This window comes from Tamandua tetradactyla, chromosome 1 (assembly GCF_023851605.1).
Source record: "Tamandua tetradactyla isolate mTamTet1 chromosome 1, mTamTet1.pri, whole genome shotgun sequence".
NCBI lineage: Eukaryota > Metazoa > Chordata > Mammalia > Pilosa > Myrmecophagidae > Tamandua > Tamandua tetradactyla.
Genome location: NC_135327.1, coordinates 132,973,649 through 132,991,790, shown reverse-complemented (window position 1 = coordinate 132,991,790; position 18,142 = coordinate 132,973,649). Strand labels below are relative to the sequence as shown.

Below are 18,142 nucleotides of genomic sequence, written 5' to 3'. Positions count from 1 at the left end.
ATACATTGTTTACAACAGGCTAAAGTTAGACCCCAAATCACAAACAATTGAAAGTGAAAAAGATATTCCATGTAAATAGTAACCATAAAAGAGCTGGGGTAGCTATACTAATATCAGACAGAATAGACTTTAAGTTAAAAGCTGTTAAAGAGACAAAGAAGGATACTGTATATTGAATCCACCAAGAAGAAATAACAATCATAAATATTTATGTATCTAACCACAGTGCCCTAAAATGCATGAGGCAAAGACTGGTAAAACTTAAAGGAGAAATAAACACCTTTACAATAATAGTTGGAGGCTTCGATATACCACTCTCATCAATGGACAGAACATTTAGACAGATGGTCAGTAAGGAAGCAGAGAAATTGAATAATCTGATAAATGAACTAGACCTAACAGACACGTATAGAGTATTGACCCCAATATAGCAGTATATACATTTTTCAGGTGCCTGTGGCTCATTCACCAGGATAGACTAAATGTTGAATCACAAAACCCATCTCAATAAATTTTGAGAGACTAAAATTATAAATAGCATCTTCTCTGACCATAATGGAATGAATCTGGAAATCAATAACAGGCAGAGAACTGGAAAATCCACAAATTTTTAGAAGTTAAGTAAAGTGTTATTTAACCATCAGTGGGTCAAAGAAAAAACTGTAGGAGAAATCAGTAAATATCTTGAGATAAAAGAAAATGAGGACACAAAACATCAAAACTTATGGGATGCAGTGAAGGCAGTGCTGAGAGGGAAATTTATAGACCTAAATGCATACATTAAAAAAAAAAAGAAAGAATTAAAATCAAAGACCTAACTGCACATGTGGAAGAGCTAGAAAACCAACAGCGAACTAAACCCAAGGCAAGCTGAAGGAAAGAAATAACAAAAATTAGCATAAATGAATGAAATAGAGAATGAAAAACAGAGAAGCTTATCAAAACCAAAAGTTGGTTCTTTGAAAAGATCAATAAAATTCGCAAACCCTTAACTAGAGTGACAAAGAAAGAGAGAGGCTAATAAATAAAATCAGAAATTAGATGGCGGCATTACTTCTGACCCCACAGAGGTAAAAAGGATCATGTGAGCATACTATAAACAACTGTATGCCAACAAATGAGACAACCCAGATGAAATTCCTAGAAACACATGCACTACCTACACTGACATTATAGGAAATAGAAGATCGCAAGGGACAATTACATGTAAAGACATTGACTCAGTCATTGAAAACCTCCCATAAAGAAAAGTCAGAACAAGATGCCTTTACAGGTAAATTCTACCAAAAATTCCAGGGAGAATTAACACCAATACTGCTTAAACTCTTTCAAAATATTGAGCTACCTAACTCAGCCTATGAAGCCAACATCATCCTAATACCAAAGCCAGATAAAGATACTAAAAGAAAATTTGTAGACCAATCTTCAACAAAATACCTGCAAATTGAATCCAACAGCACAAAAAGAATTATACACAATGACCAAGTGGTTTTATCTCAGGTATGCAAGGGTGGATCAACATATGAAAATGAGTGTAATACAACACATTAACGAAACCAAGGGAAAAACTTATGATCATCTCAACTGATGTAGAAAAGTCATTTGACAAAATTCAGTTCCCTTTCTTGATAAAAACCCTTCGAAAGATAGGAATAAAAGGAAACTTCCTCAACATGATAAAGGACATATGTGAAAAACCCAGAGCTAGTGAAAGACTGAAAACTGAGAGACAATAGACTAGGGTCTCTGACAAGCTAGAAACGTTTAGAATACTATTTACGTAGAATATATATATATACTCATATATACACACACATGTGCGTATGTGTGGTTATGTATATGAACACATATACACACACAGATATATTTATATATCAATAATCCATATATTCATAATATATTTTATGAATAAAAATAATATTTGCCTTAGTTTATTAAAACTAAGTCTGTATATATAAAAACAAATGTAGGTGTATATACCTAATGCTCACATACACACACATATTTCATGTACTAAAAAATTAACATCAGGAGCCACATCCCCGAAAACCTGTAAATGTTTTTGAATAGATGAATTGCAGAATTATTAGCCAGGCTTTAATCAAGACCTTTTAGGAATGGTCTATGGAACAAGAAATATGTAATGGGAGATCAGTTTTTCCAGCACATTAAGAATCTTTTCAATTATGCTCTCTGTTTTTACAGTCAAAATGGAATGGCATTCATTTCCTATAGTGAATGTTTAGTTCCCATCAGAAGCTGCCAATCATTTTCCCTCTATTCCATTGCTTCCGGCTTTTTATTTACCAGCTAACTCTAAAAGTTAACATATTTAAAATTAGAACTTACAGGATAGTTTTTCATTTAAATTGCAATAATATATTGAAAAGATTTCAGTTAAAACTTAATTTTCTTTTTCCTCAAACTGAAAACAAAATGTAGAATAAACCTCCTGAGAGTAATGTGGGTCAGTCCATTGCTTTCCAAAACTAATGATAGACTTTGTAGGTAGGCAATGTGTGAGGTTGAAGGGGAGGATGAAACTTCAATTATTTGATCATTAAATAAATTAGCTGATCAATGACCTCCAAAGAACAGGCATAGTACAAAATGTATTTATTTCAAAATATCAATAAAGGCACTGTCCAATAAAAAAAAAAAGTTAACAACTGGCTTGACTTCTGGTTGTTAATGAGCATGACCAAGAATCTAAGAATCAAATCTAAAAATTTATTCACATGTATATTTCTTTCCTGCCTATTTCTTCTTGTTTTATTAACTGATCATACAATTATAAAAGTAAATACCTTAAATTGAACCAAAATGTGTTTAATTAGGAGAATGTAAGAAACAAATTTTCCAAATTAATACTGTTTGCATACCATATATACTTTTTCAAAATGAAATCAATAAGAATAATAGAGAAATAAATTTTCTCAAATATTTAGGAAAAATATGTATACTGAAGCACTTAATCTGATATATGTGTAAAAGGAAAAACTAGGCAGATATATTTTGAAGATCATTATTTTAGGTAAGAAGTCTAAACGTGACTTCTAAGATTAAGTTGTATGTGTAAAACTGAATGTTTATACTTCTCATTCTCCTTGGTTTTTAGATAACCAAGAACCACTAAGGATAGTGTTATTTAGTTTTCTATATATTTCTAATGGCTTATTCTATCTTTTCCTTTATTGTCTTCTCCTTCTCTAGTCCTGTTAACTAATAACTTTCATCTCAGATTGCTTTTTCATTCTTCTCAGCGAGTATCTATTTTTACTAAGTCGGCAGAAAATCCTCTAAATATGCAAGATTAGTTCAGTTTATCAGTGACATATACCTGATACAGTAGAATCTCAGTTAAGTTGCTAGTGAGCGAAATTGAGTACAAAACAAACCAGTAGGCCAAAATGTTGGGAATAAAAAGACGAAGGGAAATTTTGAAGACCAAGTACACAGTATAGAGAGAGCGTTTTACAAAGAAGCCAATCATTTTGTTTTCCTTTAGAGAACCTATTCATCTCAATCCCAGATAATTGGGGTATGGGAGGAAGATTGACTCAAGATGGAAGAACTGGATTTTGTCTTTCAGAAACTTGAAATAGTGGGTAGGATAAAAATGTTGGGATCTAGTAGTGATAAGGAGAAGATTAGGTAGGAAGAGATTAAAGATTATGGCCCAGGGAGAAGAACCAAGAATAATATCCCTGGGGGAGGAGAAGTTTAAAGATATTTTTCATAAGAGAAATTTCAAATGGAGATTGTAAATTTGGTGTGTCCTCTCTCCTGGCACGTCAGTGATATCCATTAAACTTGTGAACTTTTCATGTGAAAGAGATCATGCATCTGTTTGCGTGTGTGTGTGGGTGGGGTGATAGAGAAGAGGTGGGATTTAAAGTTTATATCAATATAATTTCCTTAAAGGAAGGAGGGACTGATGAGGCCTTGAGAAGGTTATCTTCCTCCTTTCTCTAGCTTTCCCCTCAAGTCTTGAAAGTGGGGCATTTGATGCAAGTTTTCCTAATTTAAGAGATAGTATTCCTAAGATTAATTCTCTTTTCATGAATTTAAGCCTCCTTTTGGCTTGGATTTTTCTGAGTTCTGTTCTTTTAACCAAACAAGTCCATGTCATTGAAGAACTTTAGTTGTCATTTGGAATTGTAACAAGTATTAGCTCAGATTTTAAGCAAATTCCCATTAACTAATGCAGAGGATACATGAGGAATTCAAATTAATGATAATGACATAGTGTGTTAAATGTCTTTATAGGTATATGCCTACAATACTTTGACAGCCAAAAGGGGACTCAGCAAAGGAATTTTGAAATGCAGTTTTTAGGAAATGCTTTTCTGGAAATGTGACTCATAATTGAGTCTGAATGAATAATTTTTAGATTCCCAACTGACAGAGAAAAATGTGTAAAATGCAAAAGGATGTGAAAGAATTTAAACTAAGAGATCACAAATTCAGTATAGTTTTAACACCCATATGTTTGTGACATCTGGAAATTAGGTTAGAAAAGATTTCATAGATGCTTTATTCTGAAGGCAAGTGGGAACAACGGAAATATTTAAATCCTGTGAAAAAAGTAGGTCACGATTAGAAATTTATTTTGGTGGCAGTATTGATCAGAATGGGTAATATAGTAGGGTAGGAAAATAAGTTAGGGGGAATTATAGAAGAGATTAGAAATTTTACAGCTATAAGGAAGGCAAAATTAACAGAACTTAATGAATATGGGTGACCGAATGTGAAGGTGAGCATAATTGGCATGTAACAGAATGTGATAAGACTGTTGATTGGAACTCTGAGGCTCCTAGCTTGAGTGACTGGCCTCATGGTGTTCTTGTTCATCCAAGTGGAAAACAAAATGTCAGTCTGTTGTGCAGAGTAGAGGGGGCTAGGGAGGCGGTTGTGGTGATGGTGGGTAGTGATGCTGAATTTTGTGTTTTAATGTTAAAGAAAGATATCCAATAGGCAACAGAGAATGAACCTGATGACCAGGAGAGCTGAAACATTCAAGCAGCAGGTAAAACCATAAACAAGGTTTAGATGCGTCAAACTTGAGCTTATGGTTTGAGAAGTGTGCTGGTTTGAAAGGATGTATGGCCCCTAGAAAAGCCATGTTTTAATCAAAATCCTACTTCGTAAAGCCAGAATAAACCCTATTCAATATTGTATGTTTGAAACTGTAATCAGATCATCTCCCTGGAGATATGATTTAATCAAGAGTGGTTGTTAAACTAGATTAGGTGACAACATGTCTCCACCCATTAGATGGGTCTTGATAAGTTTCTGGAGTCCTATAAAAGAGGAAACATTTTAGAGAATGAGAGAAATTCAGAGAGAGCAGAGAATGCTGCAACACCACGAAGCAGTGAGTCCATGAACCAGTGACCTTTGGAGATAAAGGAGGAAAACACCTCCTGGGGAGCTTCAGGAAACAGGAAGCCAGGAGAGAAAAATAGCAGATCACACCGTGTTTGCATTGTGCGCTTCCAGCCGAGAGAGAAACTGTGACTGTGTTCGTCATGTGCCTTCTCACTTGAGAGAGAAACCCTGAACTTCATCAGCCTTCTTGAACCAAGGTATCTTGCCCTGGATGCCTTTGATTGGACATTTCTATAGATTTGTTGTAACTGGGACATTTTCTCAGCCTTAGAACTATAAACTAGCAACTTATTAAATTCCCCCTTTTAAAAGCCGTTCTGTTTCTGGTATATTGCATTATGGTAGCTAGCAAACTAGAACAAGAAGAAAACAGGGATTGATGGAAACAATGATTTGTGAAGAAAAGGAACAATAGAAAGACTATTAGTACAACAGAAATCCAGAGAGATCATTGATAAAGAGGCCAAAGAAAGAGGGTTGATGGAGAAGATGTGTTGCAATTGATTAAGATAAAAATTGGAACATGCCAAATAGATATAACAATAATTCTAATTATTGACATTGACAAATGGCTTTTGGGAGCTTAACAGGTGTCTGGCTTGGTGAAAAACTCTGAGGATAGAATAGTAAATCAGAAGCATGGTACTTTTATTACTGAATTTTAGTTTTACTGTCCAGTAATAAGATTTATTTGCCTAAGGAAGAGACAAATAATAAGTCAACAAAGAAACAAAGATTGCAGTTACAGTGATTTTAGTTGATCTCTTTGGTTAATATTTTAGCCGAGCATGAAAGATGAGAAGGAGCTAACCAGATAAAGTCCATGATAGATAGATCTAAGGTAAAACATGATCTAAAGGCTTAAGACAGGAGAGAGGATGGCATATTTTCAGAAACATAAAAAGAATCACACAGAGAAGAGAAGGGGAATAATTTGAGATGAGGTTGAAGAAGTAAGCAGGGCCAGGACATGTTTGTTTTAAGATTGAAGAGAGCTACGCTCATGACATTTCATTAAAATTATGGAAAATATACTTACACTAAAGTATAAGGCTGTTGAAAATTGAAGATGGTGGGATAAATTAGGAGAAATGGATATATTCTCTTAAAAGTATTGACAATGACAGGAATACATTCTCTCAAAAGTATTGACAATGACAGGAATACTTGCTTGCATTTGTGAACATGTATGATTCAGATGTCAACTCAAGCATTTCTTACTTCTTCCTCTGTGAAAGGCTCCTTTGAAGTATATGATTTTTTTTTTTTTTTTTTTTTTGCAGGGGCAGGCACCGGTATGGCAGGCAAGAACTCTGCCTGCTGAGCCTCCGTTGCCCTCCCAAGAATATGATTCTTGTATGGCCTGTATCAGGAGCTGCCTACCTGCCAAGAGACAGGTAAATTGCCAAAGTGTTTTTGGTTTAAACACTTTGTTTAAAGTGTTTCCCTGATATTGAGACAACTGGCAAGTTAGACAAAAGTCCTAACTAAAAGTCAAGATTTAGACCAAACCCTGCTGCTTATCAGAATTTTGTCCCCTGCCATTCCTAAAATTATTTCTTGAGTTTGTCTTACAAAGTTAAACTTAGTTACAGCCAAACTCAACCACTAACAGAATATGCACAATCACAGACACGCTGTGCTCTTGCTACCGCTTGAACGACCTTGAGACACTAAAAACAAAAATCACCTTCCTTGGAACCAAGATTATGGGGAGGAAGGGTCTTCAGCACAAAGTAAAATGTGAGGGTTCCCTCAAAAGGAAGATAAGAGCTGGCCTGCTGACATGTTTCTACCATGTATAGCTAGTCCTATAAACAACCAATCAGAGTATGTCCACCTGAATTCCCGTCGCTGTCCCCACCTCCCTTTGTTTCCATCCTGTAAGTCTCCCTAGTTATTGGATCAAGGAGGCAGATTGGAGCTTGCTTCCCGTCCACTTGCTGGTCGACCTCGCAATAAAACTTTCTTCACTCAGAATCCTGGTGTCACATATTGCATTCTGTGCATAGTGGGCAGCGAGCCCCTTGCTCGGTAGCAATATCCAAAATAAGTCTGACCAGGGTCAATTAAGAACACCATGCGTTTGCTACTGGTGGCCAGATCACCTACCTCATGGAGAAGCTTTCGAAAGAATGGAATCAACATGCTGAGAACAGCACTGACAGACAGATGAAGACAGGTCTTCAGATTCTCAAGTCCTTGAGGTCAGCCACAATAAGACTGCCTTCCCTCTCATAGATTGCCTATTTAGCCTGGTAAGTTCATCTTTTCGTTTGCTTGCTTAAACTATTTTGAGTTTGGACTCTTGATACCAAGTTGAACTGATTCATATGCTGGCCACATTTACCTAGCAGGGTTTAGAAATAAAAGTGAAAACTTTGGAACAATTACATAAAGCTCAGAATGATCAGGATAATAGAGATAATAAAGACTCAGTTGCATAATTTGTCTCGGAGAGCGCTGGTGTTTTTACTGCAGGAATGGAAAGAAAATAACGGAGTCTGTAAGCACATTTTGACAGTCAGAGTCAGACCAGACAAAAGGAATGAGCAACAGAGTCAGCCAGAAACCAGCCAATGCTCCAAGGGTCTAGGGATATTCCACACACGGCCAGGCATCTGGAGCAGGAGGGAAAGGGAAGTACGAGGGAGAGTTCCCTCCAGGACCGGAACATTACAATGACTGAGAGATAAACTGACAATAACTTCTTCCTTTTATTGGCAAGTTTATGGATCTCCACTGGTGAGAAAGATGAGAACAATTATGGGAAATAATTTTTTAAAAACCCTTCATCTTCTTTGTGAGTGCAAATGTGTGACCCTTCCACACTAGCAATAAAAGAGAAAAAAAGAGATGCTTTTATTAAAGAATCACCAAAGAGGTGCTCAAGTTAATATAAATTTAATAATGTCCAGCTGTTGGCCAGATGCCCCCAATACCATTGTCCACCTGCTGGCAGAAAGGTTCTTATTCCTTTTAATTAAAAAAATTATTTTTTCATCCTTACACCAGAAATAAACATGCCATCACATGACAACTCATTTTAGCAAGGGTTTATAACATTCATAAACGATATGCTTTGATCTGGCATCTCCCCATATCTATTAAAATCTTACATTCATTTTTATTAAGTACCCTTGTGACATAGCTTTTTATTAGTGCTGTGAGATAAAAATCTGGGCATCATTCAGAGCTGATGTCACTGATAAAGTGCAGGACTTGATGAGCTTGCAAAAATTAAAAGAGGGATTAATAGTGTCAGAAGATGATTAAGGTCAATTGTTTTGCAAAAACCTCAAGTTCCCGTACCTGATAGTTTGGAATCATAAGTGTTTCTTGCTTTCTTTTTCTTCCTGAAAAAAACGTTCCAAAAAAAGATGTCCATTAACAGTACTAGTTGTGTGCATGCCCACTAAAGAAGCATTCTTTCTTTCTCTAATGTGAGTTGTATGTATTTGGAGGCACATTTAATCATTGATTATTCTTTAGAAAAAAATACAGTTTTACCTCCAATGGTAGCACTTCATGGAAATGTGAGGAAATACTATAGACATTACTAAAGAGCATAATTCACTGATATGTTTTGTTAAGGGCAGCCTGAGAGTTTTTTCATGATACGTTTAAATTCAAAGAATAAAATTACTGCAGCAACTCAGTGTTAAAATTTAGTTCACAATGAAAAATGTGCCTTAAATATCACCCGGGATAATAAATAGCTCGCAAACTGTGTGTTAACAACTGCACCTTTTTTGTTATATTAATCCTACTAATGAAGTACATCAACACAGAAGCAGTTTATGGTACCTAAATAAACATTCATATATCCCAATGGATAAACAGAAGTAGCCTAAACATTTTCAGGAAGGATTGCCAAAATTATGAAGAAATAATAAGGAATTTTAAATACTAGGATTCATCAAGACTGCAATCCTGTCTAAAGTCTGTATTGTGAGATATAACCCCTTATTCAGGATGATTTAGTTATGATTTGTACTTCAATGTGGTATTCTGCCTTAATCCTGATGGCACTGTAATTCTTTCCCCTCAAAAACGATTAGAATGATGTGAAAGATTTTGAAATACTAAAACTCTTTTTTTTATTATTTAAAAAGTCTCCACCTTCCCAGGAAATGGATGGCCAGAGGCCCAGGTTAAGATAGTACTGTATGTAAAAGCAAGCTGCAAATCTATTCCATGTAAATGTGTCTGTCTTTAGGACTCTGTTCCCAATGGTTACAGACTCATAGGCTGAGCCTACCTCACAGTTGCAGAGCCATGATTTGCTAAGAGGCTAATTAGCCAACGCACAGTTCTAATATTTCGGACTCTTCTGAATAGGTTCTACATATGAAATGCATTACAAACTGAGCTGCTGTCAGTCCTCCTTCCAGAATGGCTGGGGCCACTAATGCAGTCCATCAACTCGCCATCAGGCCGTAATTTCTCAGCAGTGTTCCCTGTGGACTTGCATTGCTCACTTTGAACATATTGCTTTAATAAGGAGAATTAGTTCCGAAAGCTTGAGTTATCTCGGGGCTGGGAAGAAGCTCTTGGAACCTGACAAAGTGCTTTCTGCAGTAAATGGTTTTGGAGATCACAGAGGAAATATGTATATTTGGCTTCATTAACATAAAAACACCCAACATAGCATTTCACGAATTAACGCAAATTTGAGATGATCCTGAGTGATATATGACTAAAATTTTCCATTTCTAGGATTCCAGATGTGTTTTTTATGTTGATTTACTTTGAGATTAGTTGTTAGAACTTACAACATCTGTTACCATTGTGTACTGTAGAATATTTTAATGGTATTACTAAATACCACACATCTATCAGTGCCCGATCATGTGTCTAATGCTGCAGCATTTCCTTGGGTAGGCTTTTCTACACAGATGTGGAACACTAGACTGATGATTGTGAAATTCTGCAAAAACAGCAATTATGAAGAGCAACTTCTTAGTGTTTGAATTTAGGTGGAAAAATAGTGCTAAAACTGTTCAAAAACTAATTCAGAGAGTTTCATGATTTTATTCATTTCTTCCATTGCAGCAGTTTTAGTGTTACATGGTTTCTGAAGTGGCACATGTTTAAGAAACTTAATTCCGTTATTACTAATTATACCAGAGCTCTCTTTTTCTCTCTGAAGTTCAAGAAAATAAACACTACTATTCCCAGTGTCAAGTAACAAATAAGGTGGAACTAATACAATTCAGACTGTGAGTAGAAAGATAATCGCATACTACCCCAAATAAACTAAATACACTGTTCCGTATTATTGCATTATCATCCAATTTTTATGGATTGCATGTCCGTAGAAGGAAATTAGAGGATTTACTAACAATCTATATTCATTTTGCTTTAACTACTGATAAGAAAGGCCATAAGAATATGAAATGGCAGGAAGAACCCAGATCAGGTGAATTTCAGAAGTGAATAAAATATAACAGTTCAAACATAATATCAGCAATGTACTGAAAGGTAATTTTGACATTCGTAGAATCCACATTGTCCACTGTTCCCCAAGCTTCTTTAGGTCATAAATATTATTAGGCACACACTTATTAAGAGGAAGGATGAAAGGTATTTTCTCTGGGCCGTGGGCCTCAGCTGGACCCGAAGCATTAATGATCCTGGCTTACGGGAATGAGCGAAAGTTAGGACTCTGTTGTTAAACCCTCCTTCTTAAGTTCTCTATTTATCATCTCTCTTTCTCTCCCTCTCCCTCTCTCTCTCTCTCTCTCTCTCTCTCTCTCTCTCTCTATCTAATCATTTAGATAAACTGGCAGACTATTCTCTGGTGCAAAAAAAAGTGGAAACAGAGTAGAAGAACATAAGAGCTCATAACTTCAGCAAATCTTTAAGTCAGATAGAACTTTGCTCAAATTTGTGTTTCACCATTTCCAAGTTGTTTGACCTTGGGCAAGCTATGTATCCTATTTGTGACTATTTCCCAATAAATGTGAAAATAAAACATTCATAGCATTTGGTGAAATAATTAAATGATCTGATGTACTTAATGTTTGTAGCATAGAGTCTGCATACAAAGTTCTCAATAAACTGAGGATATTATTATTATCCTTTTTTCTGAAAGCAATGTATGGTTATCATTCTGCTCAAAATCAAATTTATGAAGAAATTGAAGTAGATACTTCATTCTTACTGAAAAGAACATGTCAACATCAACTATATTCAGAATAAAATCTCTATTGTCATTTTGCAACATTTTAATGGAGAGAATGAAAAAAAAAAAAAAACCTCCATTGAGGTATTCAATCCATTCTACCCCTTGTGGTATATTTTGCAGTTAATTTATCCTGACGTATACACCAGGAGGCAAATGAATATGGCCTAATAGAAATACAATCTTTAGAAGTTTTATTAAAATAATCTATAAAGCACAATGAGAAATGACACATTAAATTCTAACAATCATTTTCAAATTAATCAATTAAGATGGTTACTGAAGCTCTGGCCCTCAAGTCTGAGTTTCAGGTAGAAATAAGGAGGAAATACAAAGGTGTATTTTAGTGCATGTGGCTACTGAGTCTGTTCTTTTTCCCTTCCAGGGAGTTCCTTACCACCTGCTCTCACATATGAACCAGGGTGTTTCACAAGGGAGGCTGAGAATGAATGAATGAACTTTTCATTCATTCATTCTTTCATTTACTGGGTTCATTGTCATCCCAAACAAAACTGAAGTTCAATTTTAAGGAAAAAGGGCAGAATGGACACTGGTTGACAGCCAACAATTCTTGCCTCAGTGGTGTAAATAATAATTAGCTAAATGGGAATAACACAAACATACAATTCTATACAATGGCAAACCATTCCACAACTTGGGGAGTATGCTAAATCTAATGAAAATCCTGGACCAGGTCATTAAACCTGGGAACAGTAGCTCCAGATACTTATCAGAAGAGGAATTCTGTTTTGTGGCCCCCTCCCCGCGAGGTAGATAAAAGCCACACTCGAACAGCATAAATTTGTCTCTCTTCCCTGGCACAAAATGGGGCATGTGAAGCTGCTGTCCATAAAACCTGACCTGGAGCAGTTTGGGCCACCTTGGCCTGGCTGTGATGGGACCTCCTCCCCTGCTCTTTTGGACTCTTTGCACTGTGTAAATGACAAAGAGATTATTTGTTCGCTGGGATTCTTTATACTACACAAGGAATAAAGAGAACACTTGCTGAAAGTTTCTTTTGTGCCCTGAACCTGTGTTCCCGTGACATACCATTGTAGCAACTCGCTCCACAGATGCTATTAGAGTGGCTTGTGTCCTAGCTGCTAGATTCCAAGCAAGTCCCATCATGACTACTTAGTTGATATGAACCTTGTATTAACCTCTGTGTTGTTTTCCAGTTGATAAAATGGGGATAATTGTCCCTACCTCATTGAATTGGGTTTGGAGAATTGAATGAGAACTTGGCCCATTTTTACTTGGTCTCTTTTGTTCATATGTTAGCAGTTACAGGCCCTATTATTTTTACCTCTGCAATATCAATTATATCTGTCTCAAACTATTTATTCTCACTACAACTAACCAAGTTCACATCTTTATTATCTTGTATTCCAATGAATATCACAATCTGATTTCTTTTTTTCAGAGCAATTAGATTAATTTCTTTAAAGCAAACCTTTGAAAAACATACTCTGCTGTTCCAAAGTTTGTAGAACTTGAAGGCCCCCTGATGTCACACATCCTCCACCATCTAATTCAAACTGACTCTCCACTTTTATATCTCCTCCCTTTTTCATTCCTACCCTACAAACCAATTGTAATATTTTCTCTGAATTTTCCTATCTTTGCTCACATACTTTTCCTCATTGGAAATACTTACTCCACTTTTCATGTGTTTGTATCTTACCTGTTCTTCAAGATTCAAATTGCATTTTCTCCATAAAAGTTTTTCTTATCCTTCCAGTCTAAGTAACCACCCCTGGTCCCCAAATCCTATGGCGTTTTATTAATATCTCTTAAATGAGACACTGATTTTACGTTCTTCTGCAAGTTGTACCATCCGTTCACGACTTCTATTGATTTTGACCATGGAAGATTTTTTCAAGTTGGCATTGTATATATATATATATATATTGTGTATATATATATATATATATATATATATATTGTATATATATATATATTGTATATATATATTGTATATATATATATATATATATATATATATAATTCTGTTTTAAAAATAGTATCCACAGCTTATATATAGTGGGTACTCAATAAAACTCGATTGTCCCGTAAATTGGAAATTATATTTTCAAGTACATTTTAAAATCACAGACTGCTAGAGAGAGAAAATTGGTGATGGTGTGATGATTTTACTTCAGTCTAACACTTCTATGATTTTATGGATGCCTCATATAATTTCTAAGAAATGAGCAGAGTTCTGGAATTTTACAGCTAATCTGGGATTTTAGTAAGCACTTATTTCAACTTTCTCTTTTAATAGATGAAGCCCCTGAGTTTCAGAAATATCGAGACACTCCCAAACATTACTGTGCTTGTTGACAAGGGCTGATAGGACTCTCCAGCGGCCATCTCTCTAAGCTCCTGCGGGTCCTCTCAGCATCTCCCGGGCTTTTTTCTCTGAGTTCTCTCTGGGTGTTTCTCTCTGAACTCTCTGGGTTTTTGTTTTTTTTTTTAAATCTTTTATCCAGAAAAGGATAAAAGAACTAAGACCCACCTTGGATTGGGAGGGTCACATCTTAGTTAAAACAACCTTAATCAAAAGGCCCCACCCACAATAATCTGCACCCACAGGAATGGATGAAAAAGCATCTGACCTTTTCTGGGGTATGTAATCGCTCCAAATCACCACAGAAATTTAGCAGGTTGCATGCTAAATTTATGTTTACCCTTCTAAGAAACTGCCAAATTGTAGTCCTAAGAGGCTGTACCAGTTTATATACCTATCAAATGCATGAGGGTTTCCATTTCTACACATCTTCTCTAGCATTTATCTGTCTTTTTTATTATTATTATAGCTATTAAAATTAAAATCATGAGTGAATCCAGCCAAAAACTAAAGGACAAATGCTGTATGGTCCCACTGATGTGAACGGACATTCGAGAATAAACTTGAAATATGTCATTGGTAACAGAGTTCAGCAGGAGTTAGAAACAGGGTAAGATAAGGGGTAATTGAAGCTGAAGGGATACAGACTGTGCAACAGGACTAGATACAAAAACTCAAAAATGGACAGCACAATAATACCTAATTGTAAAGTAATCATGTTAAAACACTGAATGAAGCTGCATCTGTGCTATAGGTTTTTTTTTGTTTTTGTTTGCTTGTTTGTTTGTTTGTTGTTGTTGTTTTTTACTATTATTACTACTTTTATTTCTTTTCTCTATATTAACATTTTATATCTTTTTCTGTTGTGTTGCTAGTTCCTCTAAACCGATGCAAATGTACTAAGAAACAATGATCATGCATCTATGTGATGATGTTAAGAATTACTGAGTGCATATGTAGAACGGTATGATTTCTAAATGTTGTGTTAATTTCTTTTTTTTTCTTTCCGTTAATAAAAAAATAAAAAATAAATAAAAAAATTAAAATCATTATATACAATTTCATGCCCACTAGAATATATATTATATATATATTAATGTATATTCAAATCTGTTGCCCATTTTTTTTACTGGTTGTTTATCTTCTTTTTGAGTTGTAAAATTTCGTTCTTAATTCTGGACATAGGGAGTTTATCAGATCTCTATTTTGCAAATATTTTCTCCCAGTTTGCTGCTAATTAACTTTTTGCCTAACTGAATGCTTCAAATATTTTTCCTATGTTTTTTATTAAAAGTTTTTATTTTGTTTTAGCCATTATAGTACATTGAGTTAATTTCAGCGTACAGTATGAGGTAAGGATTCTCGTTCATGTTTTTGCCTATGAACCTGCAATTATCCCAGTACTATTTGTTGAAAAGAATGTTCTTTTCCCATTGAGTTGCCTTGACATGTTTCCTGTAAATCAGTTGATCATAAATGTTAAGTTTATTTCCAGACTCTCAATTCCATTAATCTATACACCTATCCTTATGCCAGTATCAAAATGACTTTAACAAAGAAGATTTATTTTATTTTAAAAGATTTATTTTAAAGATTATTAAAAGATTTGAAATTGGGAAATGAAAGTCCTCCAAATTTGTTTGTCTTTTCCAATCTGTGAATATGGTTTGCCTTTCCATTTATTCAGGTCTTCTTTAATTTCTTTCAATGATCTTTTGTAAATTTAGGTGTACCGGTCTTGTACTTCTTTTGTGAAACTTATTCCTGAATATCTTATTATTTTCTGTGGCATATTTCTCAGGGACTGGAGCCTAGCCATGCTTAAAATTTTTAATCCTTCTCTCCCTCTCTACATTCACTCTCTGCCCTCCGTACCTGTAACCCCCCTCTCTGTTCCCCCCTTCCCCCTCTTGTAGACCGCCCATTTCCATAGCTCACCACTAAACCGCAAGCCTTCCTGTTATTCTCTTCACTCCTCTATACCTAACCTAAGCCCTCAGCCTAGCAACTGCCTCCTGCCTTGTGTGATTGGCTGTCCCTTCCTGACGTGTGCGCCCAAGACTCCACCCCTCCCCGAGAGTACTTAAGCCCCACGCTTACCCCGCTCTGGGTCGTCCGAGCCCCGGGGTCTTCGCACCCCAGACGTCTCACTCCTCAGGTTCCCGGGTGGCCCATCCCGGAGTGTATCAATAAAAGCTTAAAACCCGCATCTGGCCTGAGTGACGACTTCTCGCGACCGCCAGCTGGGGAAAGCACCGGCTTCAGCTTACCCAGGTTAATTCCCACGAGCTCGCCCCAAACCCACCCAGTGTACCGGTCGCGCGGCCCGGCTGAAGCTATCAGCGGCAATTTTCCATGCTATTATGCATGAAATTGTGTTTTTTCCATTTAAATATTTTTACTATTGTTTTAACAGTTTTTAATCACTCACCATGCAATCCCTCCAAGTGTACAATCAATGACTCTTAACTCACATAGTTATGCATTCACCACCTCAATCAATTTGAGAATATTCTCATTTCTCAAAAAAAAAACCCTTTCCCATCCTCCCCCATTATTGACTCTTAGCTCAGTATAGTACCATTGTTACAACTGATGAATGAATATTACAATCTTACTTTTAACTATAGTCCTTAGTTCACATTAATCATATTTTCCCATGTACCACCCTTTTTTTAAGACCTTGTAATAGTGACATGCATTTGTATAAGAGCTTTTAGTATAAGAACTTTTTTATATTTGTACGATCATCCACAACAGGTTTTGCTATGTTTTTCAGTCCTTTTGATTTATCCTCTAACTTTTCTCCCAGTGACATATGTGATGCTAGATTTCCCCTTTCAACCATACTCACACTCAGAATTGTTACTTACACTTACAGTATTGTGCTATCATCACCTCTATCCATTTCTGAACATTTATAATTAACCTTATTAAATATTCTTTGCACCATAAGCATCATGTGCCCATTATCTACCCTTTCTCCATCTCTTGGTAGCCTATACTCTAGATTTTAACTTCTAGAGTTTTCTCATTATAAGTAGCTCATATTAGTGAAACCATACAATATTTGTCCATTTATGTCCAGCTTATTTTTCTTAACGTAAAGTCCTCACAGTTCATCCATGTTGTTGCATGCATCAGTACATCATTCCTTCTTACAGCAGCATGACATTCCATTGTGTATATATACTACAGTTTGCTTATCCAATCGTCAGTTGCTGGACACTCAGGCTGTTTCCATCTTTTGGCAGTCATGAATAATGCTGCTATGAACATTGGTGTGCAAATATTTGTTCGCATCCCTGCTTTAGTTCTTCTGGACTTGTACTCTTAATTTCATTTTCTGATTGTTTATTCCCTGTATGTGGGAAAACAATTGATTTTGTACATATTGACCTTGTATTCTTTGAACTTGCTGAAAGTGTTTATTACTTCTAAAATATTTTGGTGGATTACTTAGGATCTTTATATATAGGATTATGTCATTGTGAATAAAGACAATCATATTTTTTCTTTTCCAATTTAGACGACTTTATTTCTTTTTCTTGCCGGTTTCATCTAGACTCTCCAAGTGATGTTGAGTAGAAGTGGTAAGAGTGCAGATATCATTATTTTGTACCGAACATTACAAGGACAGCATCCATTCTTTTATCCTTCAGTCTGATATTACCTATAGGTTTTTTATAGATGACCTTTATTAGGTTGAGTTTGTTGAGAGCTGTTCTTGTGAAAGGGCATTGCTTTTTGTCAAATGCTTTATCCACATCTATTGAGATGATCAGGTGATTTTTGTCTTTATGATGTATTACATTAATTGTGTTTTATGTGTAAACAAATTCACATTCCAAGAACAACTCCCACCTGGTCACGGTGACAAACCTTTATATATCTAGTTGGATTATTTTGTTATACTAGATAACTTTTAAAAATATTAAGCAAATGTAGTTCTTGAGCCTTTGTTTTATGTTCCTAACCTAAACTTAGCCTAGATTTGCATAATGAAGAGATATCTTAAGCTTTAATTGTAATATGATATTGTGACTATATATTCCCAAAATAGCTCTGGGGAATAATGCACTATACTCATTTTTAGTCCAAGATTATTTCCATCAGGGAGCTGCTGATACAAGGAATATGAATTTTCTGTCTCATCCAACTCAGTGTCAAATGCCAATCCATGTCCTTTGAATATTATCCAACTCTTTCAAATA

At 35.6% G+C, this 18,142-nt stretch overlaps 1 long non-coding RNA gene across 1 annotated transcript in view; it reads left to right on the top strand.

Annotated features, from left to right (window-relative positions):
- The first annotated feature begins 7,309 nt into the window (after positions 1-7,309).
- The window catches only part of LOC143686551 (uncharacterized), a 158,404-nt gene continuing 147,571 nt past the window's right edge, over positions 7,310-18,142 (top strand). Inside the window, exon 1 of the long non-coding RNA XR_013177253.1 lies at positions 7,310-7,649. This is a non-coding gene — a long non-coding RNA (uncharacterized LOC143686551). The remainder of the gene's footprint in view (positions 7,650-18,142) is intronic.